The 15,766-nt window shown below is 42.6% G+C and overlaps 1 protein-coding gene across 1 annotated transcript in view; it reads right to left on the bottom strand.

Annotated features, from left to right (window-relative positions):
* The window catches only part of SMPD3 (sphingomyelin phosphodiesterase 3), a 116,062-nt gene that overhangs the window by 73,066 nt on the left and 27,230 nt on the right, over nt 1-15,766 (bottom strand). The window contains exon 2 of the mRNA XM_081920328.1: nt 4,014-4,108. The gene's annotated coding sequence lies outside the window, so the exon portion shown is untranslated. The remainder of the gene's footprint in view (nt 1-4,013; nt 4,109-15,766) is intronic.

Raw genomic sequence — 15,766 nt, 5'->3', positions numbered from 1 at the left:
GTGCAAACGAGATCAATGTAATTAAGGTGTGAGCAATGAAGGCAAATCAATATTTGAAGGGCAAACTTGGAGGATAAGGTGGCTGAGGCTGCCCTAATAGCATGTTCTGGAGGCAGAAGGCAAGCACCTTTTGACAACCTAAGTGCACGTAGGGTGGGTTAATGACTGATTTGAGGACTGGGAGGTGGGTGGGTGGGTGTCGATGGGTGTTCATTTTAATCATTTGTTCAAGGAGGGTGAGGGTGGAAACCTTTTCAGCCCAAGGACAGCATCACCTTGTGAGCAACCCTATGTTCAAAGGTATAAGCACTCAAGGATGGTACAAAGCAGGGGCCAGTAAAGAGTGTGTTTGCTAGAGAGACAGTGTGATCTGGGGAGAGTTCTAAGGGCCAGATAGTGAGGCCTGGAGGGCCACATTCAACCCTTGGCCTGGAGGTTCCCTATTCCTGCCTTGGAACCATAGGGTGGTATTCAACAGAGTTTATTCGGAGTAGACCCATGGAAATTAATGGATATGACTAGGTAAACTCCATTAATTTCAATGGGTGTGCTTTGAGTAAAGCTTCATTTTTGTCTGCTTTATTGCTGTTGTCATTTTTTTTAAAAAAAAAACCAACAACCTGTTGAGCTATTGTTTTACATTATATTGTTAGCTACATTGGACTTGTTGAGGAACGGTAAATGTTTGCATGCTTAAAATAAACAATTTATCTGGAGAGAAATTTGGATGAGGAGTATTTTGGAAGCTCTTCCCCCTACCGTATCTCCTCTTTCAGAGCGTGGTGGGAGGGAGGAGACCTAATGCTGTGCAGTGACAAAATGGGATTTAATAAAAGGTTGCACAGGAAATAAAGGAAATAAGATTATACTAATTCAAACACTGCATAAAGAATGGACCTGCTGCCTTAATTCAGGCAATTTGAATTATTAATGATTCTTTTTCCTTTCTTTCCTCCCCGAATACTCTGTGAATGTTCCCTTGGTAAGACTTCCTCGATGCCTGGATCAGGAAATTGGGGAAATCAGTTTTCTAAAAGGTCAAATGCTAACAGCGAGCAAGATTTGTTCTTTCACACATGGCCTGGTTTCCTTCACTGGCAGAGGCTGGAAATCATAACCTCGCACGTTCTGTACGGAGAGCAAAGGAAAGAATAAGCACCCAATGTCCGTGAGCTACCTTTCTCTGTGCAGAATGCAATCCTGTAAAATGCAAGGCACTTTCCCCTGAGGGTCAGATTGGCTAATGAAAACCACATATCTTAAAATACAATTCACAAGCAATAGGAGATGAAATACTACAACAGAAAGCTTTAAAAAAAATGCATTCAAAAGCCCGAGAAAACACAGGAGCCAAGCATCATTCCCTGCCCGAGTAAAGCTCTACAAACTTGGGGCAACACAGGGAGGCCACTGAAAATGGCATCCCCTGCAATGTTTTCCCTCCATGTCATTGTGACATCATCATAGTGTGCCTTCATCCAAAGCCTTGCTCTCTGGTGTTGCCTGAAGGGCCTTCCCTTGCTGGAAGACTTCAAAGAGGAAGGAAGCAGGCATCTGTTGGGTGTTTCCCATATCTCAGGGATGAGGTCCTTTGCAGCTCAAGGGCCACATTCCCTTTGGGAAAACTTCCCAGAGCCACAAGCCAGTGGTGGATGGGGCCAGAGGAAAAGTGGGTGGGGCAACACGTGTACATTTCACCTATGGTACACACAAGCACACCCCTCTCTATTCACCATCTTGACTTGCAAGAGGCATTGCCAGAGTTCAAGTCAAGGAAAAAGACTTGGGATGTGAAGCAGGGCCAGTGAGGGGTGTGACCTGGGAAGAGTTCTGAGGGCCAGATAGAGAAGCCTAGAGGGCCGCAATCAACCTGGGGCCTGAGGTTCCCCATCCCCGCTATAGAGATTGGACTAGGTAAAAAGTCCCTTATAGTTTTTTTTCTGTAATTCCCAAACCAGAGCCAATGTTGTCGATTTGAGACAGGAACACTGATACCATGTTCTCGGGACGTGAGTCACTTTCACATATTAACTGTATAAAGAGGGTCCATGTAATTAAAAAGAAATACGTTTTCCTGAGTCACTGAGATTTCATGCCCTACTGACCTCCTCCTATACCTCAAACAGGGCCAATCTCCATGCAAGGGCATAAAATGGACCCAATTTAGACATAAAAAATGGCAACATTCAGAATCCAGAGGGATAAAATTTCAGTCACCCAGGATACTCTGCAGTTGGCCTCACAGTCATCAAATTCCGACAAAAAATATTTCAAAGGGAGTGTCTACAGTAAAAACTGTTTATCAGCAAGTTTGATTTGATTGCTTAGAGCTCAGTCGAAACCAAGGTTTCCTTTCCTACTACAGATGTGAAATTATTATTTTTTTTATAAAATATTTATTCAAGATTTTCTTAATACTATATAACAAAACAAACAAAATGACATATAACTTTACAATACCCATACTTTCTTCACTTCATTGGACTTCCTCGCGTCTCTCGTTCCTGCGTTCCAAATTTATCAAACTTTGTCCAGCAATTTATCACCTTGTTTCAATTCTTATTCTATAACTGTCCGATATTATGTCCCAAATGTTAAATAAATTTACCCCAATCTTAAAAGCTTAATTTTAACATATTATTTAACCAAAGCTTAACTTTTCATATATTTTCACTTATCTTCATATTCCTTTCAACTAATTTAATGGTGCCATATTATATATAATCTTGCATCTTTCTCAACACTCATACAATTTACAATATTTTTGTAAATAGTCCTTGAATTTCTTCCAGTCCTCCTCCACAGCCTCTTCTCCCAGGTCACAGATTCTGCTGGTCATTTCTGCTAACTCCATATAGTCCATCAGTTGCATCTGCCATTCTTCCAGTGTGGGTAAATCTTGGGTTTTCCAGTGCTTGGCGACTAGTACCCTTGCTGCTGTTGTTGCATACATAAAAAATGTTCGGTCCTTCTTTAACACCCTCTGACCGACGATGCCCAAAAGAAAGGCCTCTGGTTTCTTAGAGAAGGTATACTTAAATACCTTTTTCAACTCATTATATATCATTTCCCAGAAAGCCTTGACTCTAGGGCAGGTCCACCAGAGGTGAAAGAATGTTCCTTCTGTTTCTTTACATTTCCAACATTTATTATCAGGCAAATGGTATATTTTTGCAAGCTTGACTGGGGTCATGTACCACCTATATATCATTTTCATAATATTTTCTTTCAAGGCATTACATGCCGTGAATTTCAGACCGGTGGTCCATAACCTTTCCCAGTCAGCAAACATAATATTGTACCCAATGTCCTGTGCCCACTTTATCATAGCCGATTTGACCGTTTCATCTTGTGTATTCCATTTTAACAGCAAATTATACATTCTCGAAAGTACCTTAGTCTTAGGTTCTAACAATTCCGTTTCCAACTTTGATTTTTCCACCTGGAATCCTATCTTTTTGTCCAACTTAAAAACCTCTTTAATCTGAGCATAATGTAGCCAATCTCGCACTTTGTCTTTTAGTTTCTCCAAACTCTGCAACCTCCAATTATCTCCATCTTTTTCTAATATTTCCCAATATTTCGGCCATTTGGCCTCCATATTGAGTCTTTTTCGGGCCTTAGCCTCCATTGGTGATAACCACCTTGGGGTCTTCAGATGTGAAATTATTGACTGGATTATGTTGTTCCCAACACTGCAAATTGTCACTGTGCTTATCTTGGTTTCCTTTGATTTTCCATAGAAACACCACAGCTTTTGTGCTGGACCACTTTCAGCATGGGGTTGGGAGTGGAACTTGCACAACCTGAATGCTCCCCTGGAATATAATAGCCACCTGGACAGACAAAATTAGTATCCCAGGTGTGTAAGTTCTAAGGTGAACTTAACTCCCTAAACAGTAGTCGTAATAATGATGAGCCTGAAGCCCCGTGCCATTTCTTCTAGGCTGTTGTAGATCATTTCTAAGGGTACATTTTGAAATTCTGATAAACTATAGAAACAAGTGACTCACCTGAAAAAGACCTGCTACTGTCTTGGGCTCCCTGTTTCAAGATTCATTCAGCCTTTCCTTCTGTAGCATAAGCTTGTTAAAGTCGGGTTCCTTTCCTGAAATAAAGTGAATATAATTCAATGTTACTTGTGAAGATTTGGGAATGAGCAAGACGTCTCTCTCCCTCTCTGAGTTACGATCACGCTGAATTATGTCCCAGCGTGAAATGTAAAATCATTATGTGCTTCTTTGTGAGACCTTTTGTTATCCATGGCTGTATTTATTTCTCTGCCTGAAAAAGATATGTCTGTGTAACTTGCACAGTTTCCATTTTATTTTGAACACTGTCTCAGCCACATTTCAGTTATTTCTGGAAAACATTGCTAAAATTGTGCATCGCTGTTATTGTTGTTTGGTTTTTTCAATGCTGATTTAATATGCGAGTCTGATTCATATGGGCAAATCTGACATGCATGGAATCAAGGGACGCACAAGGAGCGAGGAAGAGAGAGAGAAAAAGGAAGGAAGGAAGGAAGGAAGGAAGGAAGGAAGGAAGGAAGGAAGGAAGGAAGGAAGGAAGATAGATTACACTAGGAATTTATAAGAAAATTTTGCCTACAGTGGACAAAAATTAAATAGCCAAGTTCAAAATAAATGCCTTTGACCTATCAAAATCAGAGCATAAGGTTTCTACGATTTATATTATGAGTTTGTTAAATGATACAAGGATGAAATAATATGTTCCAACTCAAAAAGATAATGCAGAGCTAGAAAAGGACACTCATGTGTCTTATGGCTGGTCAGCGTACCTGTGCATAGGCTACACCAGAATTGGATGGAACACTCCGCTAGGGATGAGGGATAAATTGGAGTCAGTTCACATTTAAAGACAAAGCTACCCAGTCTGCATTTAAACCTATCTAATTCACACTTTCCAAAACAATGGGAACCAAAACACACCCAGCCTTTCCAACTCACACTTCTCCAAATTCTGTGTACAGAAATACATTATATTAGGCTAAAGTGCACATAAAATATCATGGAAAAAAGACATGATATTAGGCAAATTTGCTTTGCAAAATATGTATATTAGAGCAGATTACATTTAAAATGTGCATAGAAGGAGAAATTTGCACTTAAATGCTGATGTGTTTTCATGAGAACTTGAAAAAATGCAAACTGATCTAGAAATCTGGAAAGTAAGAAACTGGGAGAAGTCCGTTCACCCTTCCTGGTGATACCACTGCAGGCCAGGACTCCCCCTGCCTTTCCCAATCCAATGAGGGAGGCCCCAATGCCTATGCCAAATGTCTTACATCTGTGGTCAATAAAAGTTGTGGCCTGATTTGACCCAAACACTAGTGTCATGTCTCATTATTCATGGAATTTTGGCAAACAGTAGGGTGGGGAGATGCCTGGGCATGCAGACCACAATTGGTCTGCATGACCTTATGATCACCTACTCCATGTTCGCTTTTGTAAACTAGAGATGCCAAGGATTGCACTGGGGACTTTCTGCAGGTAAACCATATGCTCTGCCCCCTAGCCATGTCATCACCGTATGGGGAGTGAAATCAGCAAGAGAAAATTTAGCAACACACATAGGGGAACAATGGGGGGGTTGTAGTTAAAAAAAATGAGTTTGTTTATTTTACATTGGCACAACAAAGAACAAGACTCAGTGAAGCCATAGTCTCTGCTGGGGGGAGTCTAATAGTAGGGAATGTAGATGAAATAGTAAAATAACTTGGGAAATGATGATGAAGAAGAAGATTAATATTGAAATATATTTAAATGACTGATGATGTGGCTTTTTAATAAAATATTAAACTTGCATTTTTTAAAAATTCATAGGCTATTCAATATAACTGTGCATTATTGCAGTGTTGTATAACATTCTACTAAACATCTCTGCATATTATTAGGAACAATAAATATATTTTATATAATATAAATATATATTTAAAATCATTTAAAAATGGTAAATAGGGGAAATGCATTCTTAAGTGATTCTGATGGCATATACACCGATACATAAACTCATACATAGTTCCCTAGCCTCAACCACAGGGGAATCTTTCCTGCCCACTTTCTCCCAGTGAAAATACACCAGTGCTCCATCCTCTATTTAATCGATGGGTATGGAGTTACATCGGTTCCCTTTTCTAATTCTGATATGGCTACAGGCTATAAGAGAGCAGAATCCTTAGGAGTGACTCCGTCGGCTGGCTAAGTGTTAAAGTTTCCCTCCATGGACCAGGTAGAATCAAATCCAAGAGTTATGAGGCAGTAAGGACTGTAAACAGATATTCCCCCTGTTGGTCCAGCAGCAAGAATTGCTATTGATTTTTGTTTTGTTTTGTTTTAGACGAAGAAACTATGTTGATCTGTGAAAATACTCCCCCCTCCCTCTGCTGAATAATTTCTGTCAAACTGCTGGAAGTTCACTGCACAATTGCCAATGTTGGTGTCTTTCAGAGGAAGTCAGCACCAGAAGTTTTCGTGAAAAGCTACATTTGCACATTTACAGATTGTGATGAGGATGGAAATTGGCTGCAGTCAGCAAGGGGGAATCAAGCTACAGTACATATAGCAGAAGTCACTCACAGCCCCTCCAAGTGTTTCTGCCTAGACTCTTTCAAGTATCTGAGAAAAAGGCTGCCAAAGCATTTCACCCCAAGTACGGATACACAAACATAGCAGGACTAAAATCAGGACTTGAATGTAGGAAGCCGCCTTATACTATTGTCCCATCTAGCCCAGTACTTTTTTCACTGACTGGCAGGGCTCCCCCAGGTTTTTGACAAGGGATCTCTCCCAGCCCTACCTGGAGATGCCAGGGATCGAACTTGGGATCTCCTGCTTACAAAGCTAGATGCTCTCCCATGGAGTTACTGTACTTGATTTGCACACTCCTATAGTAGCAATAACCAGAGAGGAATGTAGGAGATGCTAGGCAGAGAGACATGATTCTGCCTGAGATTGTCCAGGTTCCTCAGCTGGACATTTGCCAGGCAACAAGAGACAGGGGTGGGCAGAGATTTTGTGGGTTTTTCTTGATGAAATCGTTCCATGCCTCACAGGACATTTCAAAGCAAGGGCACGCATTCATACACAAGCAGTGAAAAGCTGGAGAATGTAATCTAGTTCTCAAGAGAAAATGCCCTGGATTTCCCACAGCCTTCTTTGTGAAAGCAAACTACACACCTTTGATTTTTCATTGGGTTAATACTGGGGATTGCAAAAGAAACAGCACCCTTGCTTTGAAAAAAAATGGCATTAAGGGTGCTTCCAGAAGACTGTAGGTCTCATGGACTTTTTGTCATCAGAACATATACTGAGTCAGAGCATTGGTCAATCTGGATAATATTGTCAACAATGAGAGGCAGTGGTTCTCTAGGGCTTCTCAGCCCAACCTGGAGATGGCAGGGATTGAACCTGCAATCTTTTGCTTGCAAATCATATGCTCTTCCACTCAGCTGCAGCCCTTCCCCAGCTCTGTCCCACCATCTTTCAAGTTGGTTCACTAAGGATTTTAGTGATCCTGTGGTTAAGCTTTCCACATTCAGTGATAAGACTATAGACTCTAATGGAGTGGCTGAGTGAGGGAAGGATTCACACGCAGTGCAGACCCCAAATACGCCTTCCCCAAGGTAGTTCATCCTATGACCTGAAGAGATCACATTGACATCATCTTCTGGTTCTCAAGCTCCACCCCAGAAACCATGACCAAGCCATAATAATAATAATAATAATAATAATAATAATAATACCCCGCCCATCTGGCTGGGTTTCCCCAGCCACTCTGAGCGGCTCCCAACAGAATATTAAAAACACAACAAACCATCACACATTATAAACTTCCCTAAACAGGGCTGCTTTCAGATGTCTTCTAAAAGTCAGATAGTTGTTTATTTCCTTGACATCTGATGGGAGGGCATTCCACAGGGTGGGTGCCACCATCGAGAAGGCCCTCTGCCTGGTTCCTTGCAACCTCACTTCTCTCAGTGAGGGAACTGCCAGAAGGCCCTCAGAGCTGGACCTCAGTGTCCAGGCTGAACGATGGGGGTGGAGATGCTCCCCTCCTCAATACAATTCCCCTCCTCATTACAATCAGAGCCATTGCTGTAAAAACAAACAAACAAAAAAACCCCTCTTTAAATACAAGAGGGTTCTGCTTGTGGGGGCAGAGATGCAGCCTATTCAAATTCAGGCTGTTGCTGAAGCAACATCTTAGATTATCGTGCTGATATCTCAGCACACAGCCTCAATGAATTCCACACTGCTGTTGAAGAAACATCCAAGGCTATCCTGCTCATGTGTTAGCAACCATCCTGATCTCCCATGGAGTGGCCCAAGGTGCTTTTCATGCATGTGCCTGCCTCTGCTTGGAACAAACCTCTTTCTTGGAAATAAACTCCCTTGGCTCCTGATTCAACCTCCTGCTTGGGTTTCCATACAAACTGCCCATGCTCACAGGCTGGGCCAAGATAAAGATATTCTGGGGGGTGTCAGAGACCAGTTTTATTCTCCACGTGATAAGATGAAGGCATTCTTTGTACAACTGGATCAAAACAAAAACATTTCCCCTCCCTGCCCCAAAGGTGTAGGAAGGATTCCTGTAAGCTGCTGCTCACAATATTTTTGAGGAGCTAGCTGGATGCGTGACCCATCCTTGCCCAGCTCCAATTTATTTCAGAGAGCTTGGTCTGGTCATCTATCTAGAAGATGGGCACAATACTTAAATTCAGAGAGCATGATCAAGAAACTAGTTCTTCTAAGCAGAGCCCCATTGAAAACCACACTTTTGGTGCTTCACTTTGACTCGATCACACCCAGGTAGCCTAATACGTTTAAATCAAAGTTATTCACATTATTAAATGAAATATAATTTTGATTATTTTTAATTGTTTCCCAAAGCACCAAACCAGGATCCAAAACAAATCCTGTGGTCAGTGCACATCCCTACTGCGGGGCATATCAGCTCAAAGAGTCCATCCTTTCCTGTGTTTTGTTCACTGTTTCCTCTGTGGAGCAGAGTTTGCACAGTTAAAGTTAGCTATACCTGATAGAAGAACATTGTCCTAACAGGACACAGCAAGAGAGACCACTCTTTGTACATTTCCACTGCATTCAAAATATATATTTAAAAAATCCTAAAAGACACATTTGAGAAGCAGAACGCTGTAGCTGGACAGCCAAATATTTGCATTTTAAAGTTTTTCTCCCTACCCCTAAATTTAGCAACCGGAATGTGCAAGCAGATAAATAAAACAGTGCTCTCCTCAGTAAAATGAAGGAGGCAGCAGTCTCGAGAAATGGGAGGACACGCCAATGAGAGATGTTTAGCAAAAAGTCTCTGCCAATATCAAGGCACAAGCAAAGTGGCTCTACTTGGTAGCACCTCCTTTATAAGAAGAGTCCAAAATGCAGCTGGTGTTCCATTTAGAACTCGTATAACCCCTGTTCTAAAATAGCTGCACCGATTGCCAGTTTGTTTCTAGGCTCAATTCAAGGCACTCCCATTAGCATTTAAACCCCAAACAACTTAGGCTCCAAAGAGCTGAAAAACTGCCTCCTTCCCTACACACCTCCTAGGGTGCAAGGACTCCCAGAGGGGGCCTCTTAGTAGCTCCATTGTCAGACTAGAGGTCCATCTAGCTCAGTATTGTCTACACTGACTGGCAGCTGCTCTCCATGGTATCAGGCAGGGGTCTTTTTCAGCCTCGTCTGGAGATCTTGGGGATTGGATCTGGGAGCTTTTGCTCACAAGGTATGGACTCTATCACTGAGCTAAAAGAAACACATATGCCCCTCTCAGCATCTGCCCTGACAACACAGTTCAACCTGTGATGGGTGGAAACCACTCAGATAAATTTGGAATTTGCTTGGTGATTACGAGCCAAAAGTTCACATGTTTTCTGAGAGCCATCTCCAGCTGTGTAGTGTCGTGAGACTCATTTTGCTCTCCTTGTTGTTGCTGAAACACCTCAATTTTCCAATGAAAATATACAGGGATATGGGAGGAGGAGGAGGAGGAGAAAGAGAGACAGTTGCCTAAGTTCTGGACAGTAATTGCAGGTGAAACAGACCCCTGATCTGTTCCACAGATGTATCTCTTTCTCTTTCTCTTTCTCTTTCTCTTTCTCTTTCTCTTTCTCTTTCTCTTTCTCTTTCTCTTTCTCCAGGGAACTGTGCACTCCCTGAAATACTGATACAGGACACAGCTCAAGAAAGGCTTCTGAGCCTTGGGAGTTAGAGAGCTGAGCACATTTCCCTGGAGCATGAAGATATATAATCTTTAGAAGGCTTTTTCACAGCTGTGTATGAGCAACGTCTGTACTTCATGTCTAGGTCTTAGACAATAAATAAATGAAATCTTAAGGGACACCTGAAAAGTCATTGCTGGCATATTTTTCAGAAACATGTTTTTTGAAAAGTTCAAGCCAGAGAAGTACTTTGTGAGGAATAAATGCTTGATTCATAATGCACTGGAACATAAGAGTTGGACAAATCTGTACTCTGGACCAAGTAATTACAAACATTAGTGGTGAACACCCACCCAGAGGGATGGGTGAATCTGCCCAAGTGGGTTTTGCAGCCCACATAGAGGGCACCAGACTGGCTGCCCATGCACTAGGTACTGTTTAGGCAAGTCACCATATTTAGGATAGTTGTGAGGATCATATAGGAGGGGAAGAGTATCCAGAGCTCCTGAGGGGGAAGGGTGGTTTATATATAAATACATTATTAAATATTGGAAGCATCTTAAGTATGGTGTAAGACCCTTATGCTACTAGTGTAGGGCAGACTTGCTTTTGCAAATTGCATTAAAGATGCAGCAAATAGGCTGACAGAAGGTGGTTCTTTCTATTTTTGATGGCCACTAGGGATGTTGGAGAATTCCATTAGAAATGAAAATGGGAGTGGAAAATGCTGCAATTTGCATGTTTGTTGGAGGTTAGGAATGGAAATCATGGTAGCGAATGCAAAATAGTATTTGCTATCGTTTCTTTAGTCTGCAAATGCTCCTTAAATAGGTGTCTTTTGGCATTGTTTTTAATGTTTTTCTTCCATGGAGATGCATTGAAATCAATTATATTATTGATTACATAATTAATTTAGTGAGTTTCAGTCATAGCGGATCGCAAGATGAACAACACGGGTTTTAGTGAAAACTGAATTATGGCAGAGCAGAGGCAGCACTGAATGTGACAAGCCCAGAACAGGACCGAAATGGCCATCTACAGGCAGCTGCAGATTGTTTACATTAGCAGGGGGTGGACTAGATGACCCTTGAAATCCCTTCTGACACTTTGATTATAGTCTACTAACCAATGGCTTTCTGCAGTGCTTTAAGATTCACAAGCTCTTCATCTCCGCAAGTCTCATTGAACCTTTTCTTTGAAGGAAACATGCATGGCATCAAGCTGTTTACAATCAATCAAGGTGGGGCTTTTAGAATAGGAGGAGGGGCCTGAATCTACCTCTATACTTTTGAAAAATGTCAGCAGAGACATTTCTGCCATCAGTTTCCTGCCAAGACTAATAACAATGAGGTCCATATTTTCTGCAACAACTTAAACATGTGTATGCTCCCCTAAGCTGTATTCTCAGAACTTTTAAGGCCTGATTTTCTTCGTGGAACTCTTACATGCAGGGCAGAAATACGGCTGCAAATAACCCCTCCTTGGCATAATTATGGTGCACAGCCCCGGTGCTTGAGTCATATGCCCTCTGAATGAAAAAAAAAAATTATCAGCACGCAAAATTGCTATGAAACTTTACCAGTTTAGCAATGAAGCCATCCTTCCCTATACCTCAATAATAATTTTAACAATCCAAGTCACTTAAAACCTGCTTCCAAGCTGAGCGCATATTGTGGGTTTTCCCTGGGTAAGCAGAATTTCCTATGACTGCAATTCAATAAGTTATATCCCAGAAACAGTCATCAAATTCATGTCGCTATTCATTCTTGAACAGGGCAGGAGCCTTAAAATCTATCATCAAGAGAACAGGGAAGTAGAATGGCTTGTTCTTCTCAAAAAGCAAAATAATGGGACCCAAGAATAATGCATAAAAAGTGCAATTGCAGCCTAAATGAACACATTCAGCACAAGCTGAAAGGGAACCTCTTAGGAAATAACAATAGACCTGCTTGGCTGGTAAAATACATCATTAAGCTGCACAAAACTAAGGTCGCTTCTTTGTCTTCTGTAAAGACATAGGCATTTTGGAAGGAAAGGTTTCTCTTGATGGATAGTTTGCTGGATGCATATAGTACTGGAATTGGAGCAGAGAGACCCAAGTTCTAACTATGAACCCACTACAGTAGGAGTGCATCTTATGTGCAGGTTTGGTTCCAAGGGGGCATATAGAAATATACAGAATATACATATATACAGAATATACGTATACAGAAAAATGTGCATACTCAAACTGCCCCCTTGTAACCACCACCACGTAAGCACCCCATGCCTTCTGGAGCAGGCACACTAAGAGGGCCTTGTCCGGCAAGCAAGGCAGACAGCTTAAAAGCTCTTTCTGTGCTGGGAATACCTGGTACAATAAGACACCTGGTGCCAGCAGTTCCCATGGGAACTCACACAGTCTGAGATCTCGCAAGAGCATCCCTGAACTCACATGCCGAGTAGGTCTTTTCTCCTAAGAAAGGCAAAGAGCTTAAAAGCCCTTTCCACGCCGGGAAAACATGAAGCAAAATGAGCTTTTAACCTCTCTTATAAGCTTGCATAAGGGACGCGGGTGGCGCTGTGGGTTAAACCACAGAGCGTAGGACTTGCCGATCAGAAGGTCGGCGGTTCGAATCCCTGCGACAGGGTGAACTCCCGTTGCTCGGTCCATGCACCTGCCAACCTAGCAGTTCAAAAGCACGTCAAAGTGCAAGTAGATAAGTAGGTACTGCTCCGGCAGGAAGGTAAACAGAATTTCTGTGCGCTGCTCTGGTTCGCCAGAAGCGGCTTAGTCATGCTGGCCACATGACCCGGAAGCTGTATGCCGGCTCCCTCGGCCAATAAAGCGAGATGAGTGCCGCAACCCCAGAGTCGGTCACGACTGGACCTAATGGTCAGGGGTCCCTTTACCTTTATAAGCTTGCATATAACTTCTTGAATTTCAACCAGACTTCAACCATGCATGGTTGAAATTGTGGAAGTTAAATGAGCATAAGCTGCAATTGTACTACATTTTGTCTTGGCTACAGTGCAAGATGGATGTCAAGGCATCATTCGGCACCAGCTGAGGACCTCCAGACCAGCAGTGGGTGTGTACTGACAGGTGACCACTTCAAACAGCCTGTTCACTTGCCTCTGGCTCTGGCCCAGAGTGGAGGAGCAAACAAACAACGATGGCGGGGAGGACCTGGACCTGCCTATTTTCACATTGGCACTGTCCGGCATGCAAGCAACAGTGAGGCAGTCAGCAGCAGGGAATGAGGACATTGAGGTGGAAGACTCATGGAGAGAGGGGACTTCCATGGATGGTGTCTTGCCCAAGTACCCCTCAAAACCTGGATTTGCTGCTACTAGGGTAAAAACAAATTCAAGCACTATTCTCCTGCGGATTTCCTTTCAGTCACTGAATATTCAACCCAGTGATACAACTTAGCATACAGAAGGTCTCAGGCTCATTCATCTGCATCTTCAGGCAAGTCTCGGGAAACCTCCTGGAGAGCCACTGCTAGTCAGTGTAGACAGTAGCGTGCTACATGGACCAACCTCTCACATCTTTTGTCTTTCCTCCCCCCCCCCCCCGCCCTTCCAGCTCTCACTCCATTCCAGCTATCTCTTCTTCCCTCTCTGCTGAGCCTGATATTATGTTTCTCTCCCCTTCTTTCCTCCTCTGTGCTCTGTTGTTCTTTGTAAAGCACCTTGTACACGGATGGAGCAACAGCAGGCAGCCAGACACATGAATTTGCTGCTACTTTAGTCCATTGGTTCAAGAGGCACCACAACCATCCTTATGAGAACTGATGAATGGGAACAAGATGCCCCTTGCTTGCCTAGATAGAAGATGGAGAGGTTGTGCGAAGAAGCAACTGGTGTTTCTGTGGCATTTACAGCCTACTGTATGATGGCAAGAGCCACACAGATTCACAGAGCTGGAAGGGATCCTGAGGATCATCTAGTCCAGGAATATGCAGCTGTCCCTTATGGGAACTGAACCTTCAACCTTGCCATTATCAGCCCCACACTCTAATCAACTGAGCTATCCAGCTGACTGTGCTGCTCTACCTAGTTTTGGGAAGGCCACACCCATTCCTGCCTCTAGGCCCCCAGAAGGCTGTTCTAAGGAGAATTCAGCCTTTGGGCTGAAACAGGTCTCCCGTGCCAGCCTTAAACTGTTGGGCAGGCTCTGTCATGTTACGCGCTGTGTACAATGCTCAAATCTTCGGGTGCTCAAATTTATTTCTTCGTCAATTAAGCACCCAGTCTATCCTTTAATTGCTCAACATTGCACCCTCTGTTCTAATATCAAAAGCACCGCTTGGAAGAGGGCATCTGAGCCGCACAAGCTCCATCGTGTGGGTTTCGTCAGCAACACGCACTGCTGCTTTGCTGTAGGATGCTAATTGGAGAATGTTCCTTTTTCATCCCTTGCGTTGACTAGGAGACGTTTCTGGGCGGTAGAATCTGGGAGAGCTTCCCAAACTACTGAATGAAAAAGGATGGCTTTGCTATGTTCCCAACAGTGTTCTCTATTCAAATTAAATTAAAGGAAGAAATTAAGTTTTCTTCTACCGTATTGCTTGGCTAGGTTCCTAATTATTAGAAAAGAGACAGAGAGGAAACAGACCTCGCACTGCCTTTACCTTAGCTGAGCTGCTCACAGCTGGAAAATTATAACATATCTCAATGAATTTGGTTTAAAAATAGTACAGTCAGAAGGGAAGGGAAGAATCCATATTGTTATTCTTAAAACTATGTTCAACATCCTTGTATTATTTAACTTTGCATTATTCACGGGGACAACACAAAGTTCACTCTTGCTTCTGAAGAAAGGTCAAGCACCTAAGAATAGCTAGGAACATCCAGGAGCTCAAAGAACTTCCTACCTGTTGGTTGAATTCTGCTTTGTCCAGGGAGGTCGGCTGCAGAGACATGAAAAGTGTAATGAAGGAGGGGGAGCAGCGAACCCCAACTCAGCAAGTTCATTAGGCTGTGAAATCTGTCCATTTGAGTTTCACTTAGAGTGTAGGGAATATTGTGATAATTGCCCTGACTGTCATGCTAGTGCTTCTGTCCTGTTTTCTAATGCCCCTTTCATACTGGGGTAGCTAGTGCTTTTTCGGGGGGTACGCAGGGGTACACATACCCCTAAACATTTTGTAAATCTTTGTACTTTTGTCCACTTACTGTATTTTTTGCACCCGATTTGAACTATAAAATTGTGATTTTATTGAGTCAAAATGAAAGTACCCCTAAACATATTTTGGGGGGGGGAAGCATGAGGGTACCTGTTGTGTTATGTAGCTTTTTCACCAATATACCAGCAAGCCACACAACATTTTATTCACACCAGTGGGCGTGCTGTGACACAACAACAAACGTCATCGGACCAGGTTGCTACTCCCCCACCCTTTCCACACATGGGTGCTTCTGTTCCACCATGAAAACTGCAGGATGTAAGTATATGCCCCAGTATACCACCCCCAATTTCAATTTTCTGGGTTAATGGGATTGTAAATAGGGTTTTTTCCTGTTAGCAATTAACACGAAAACTAAGCTAATCTAGAAACCATACATTTGGTAAAACCA

The sequence above is a fragment of the Podarcis melisellensis genome (assembly GCF_964234715.1).
Source record: "Podarcis melisellensis genome assembly, chromosome: 8".
In the NCBI taxonomy this organism is placed as follows: domain Eukaryota; kingdom Metazoa; phylum Chordata; class Lepidosauria; order Squamata; family Lacertidae; genus Podarcis; species Podarcis melisellensis.
The sequence above is the reverse complement of the archived record's forward strand: the minus strand, read 5'-3'. Positions and strand labels throughout refer to the sequence as shown.